Consider the following 1846-nt stretch of genomic DNA (forward strand, 5'->3'; position numbering starts at 1 on the left):
CCACTCCTAAGGGTTCTAATAGCATTCAACTGATTCGATGGTTTGCACCTACTTCATGAATCCTCTAGGGTTGGGTTGAGTTTGACTAGGAAACTTACCTCTTTTCTAAAGACTCATTTATATGACTAACCTGGGTTTTCAACTCGGAAATAGCCTGAGAGTTAGCCTGACCTATTCTTTTTTCTTCTAACCTTGAGCAACAGATTGCTGAAACTGCATAGTGTTACGAGTTAACAAAGCAAGAGACTCTTCTAAACTCATAATCTTCTTATCCGGAGGGTTCTGAAACTGTGCCGGGGCTGAAGGATTCTTAGTATAGCCAAAACCTGGGGGAGCTTGAGAGTTACTAGACTGACCTTGATTCTGGCCCTTAGACCAGAAAGGTTGGGATGGTTTCTCCAGCCAGGATTATAGGTTTCTGAATATGGGTCAAACTTCTGACGGTTATCAAACCTAGTGTTATTATAAGAGCATTGGCTTGCTCTTCAACAGTATGTCCTTCCCAAAAAGGCTCTATTCTACCACTAGTATGACACACTTCTAAAGCTTCTAGCCTTTTCGCTATAGCAGTAATTTTGGCATCTGATTCACAATTTTCTTCTACCCTATTAACGTTTCCTCTGCCTAGAAGAATTGTTTTCTGGGGTACCCTATTGCTTTCCCATTGTTGGGTCTTTTCGGAGATTTCATGCAAATATGTCATCGCATCATCAACTGTTTGGTTTTCAAACCCACTTGTACACATAGACTCTACTGTAGTTGTAGTGGGATAATCTAAACCCTCATAAAGGATTTGAACTAACCTAAACTTTTTTAAACCATGATGAGGACATTGGGATAATAAATCATTGAACCTTTCCAAATACCTATACAAAGACTCTCCCTCTTGTTGCGAAAACGTGCATATTTGCGTCCTAATAGACGATGTGTTGTGCCTAGGGAAAAACTTGTTCAAAAAGGCAGATGTAAGTTGTTCATAAGTTTCAATTGATTCGGAAGACAAACTATACAACCACGACTTGGCTTTATCTTTTAAGGAAAAGGGGAATAACCTGAGTTTCAAAGCATCATCATCAAGGTTTCTAATTTTCAGGGTACTACAAATTTCCTCAAAGTCCCTAACATGGAAATAGGGGTTTTCATTTTCTTTTCCTAAAAATATTGGGAGCAATTATAAGGTTCCAGGCTTAAGTTCATAATTTGCTTCAGTTTCAGGTAACCTGATACACGAGGGATGAGTAGTCCTAGTAGGGTTCAACAAAGCTTTCAAAGTTGCCATTTCTGGCGCTATTGGACTATCAGGGATTTTCTCTTCAAACAGACGTTCAAAAATGGAATCTTCAAGAATCGTACTTTCTAAATTGAGGTAATCAAGACGCTTAGAACTACTAGGTTTCTCTTTAACAAATCTACCTAGGGCGTCTCTTTTACGTTCAGGCATGCAACAGAATAAGGTAGGGAATTCTATGCAATCACAAAACAAGGCTGACTCAACCAAATCAAACCTAAATTTCTAGCAAACAAAAAGCATGATGGCTCCACTTAGATTGTTTCTAGACCAGCTTCTATTCTTTCAAAAAAGGAACTCGTTACAATCTGAGCAAACCCCCCTGGAATCAATCCGAGTCAAAGTAAGTTGAATCGAGGCGAGGGAATCTCAGTGGAGCTTTGATACCCAAGGCCTCACCGGTTACAAGGCGGCGCAGTCACGCATTCAACTCACAGAAACCATCAAGAACTTCGAAGTATGCTCAAAAGAGTAACCAATATTTTTCGAACGACTTTCCTATTAAGCTCGTTACCCTATAGGTCTCGTTCTAGTCAAAATTTTAGGCTTAGGTTCGCG

General features: G+C 39.8%; 1 pseudogene; it reads left to right on the plus strand.

Moving 5' to 3' along the window:
• Window positions 1–815: 815 nt before the first annotated feature.
• On the plus strand, window positions 816–915 carry LOC113342483 (annotated as a pseudogene).
• The last annotated feature ends 931 nt before the right edge of the window (window positions 916–1846 follow it).

Source organism: Papaver somniferum, unplaced genomic scaffold (genome assembly GCF_003573695.1).
Source record: "Papaver somniferum cultivar HN1 unplaced genomic scaffold, ASM357369v1 unplaced-scaffold_41, whole genome shotgun sequence".
NCBI classification, from domain to species: Eukaryota; Viridiplantae; Streptophyta; class Magnoliopsida; order Ranunculales; family Papaveraceae; genus Papaver; species Papaver somniferum.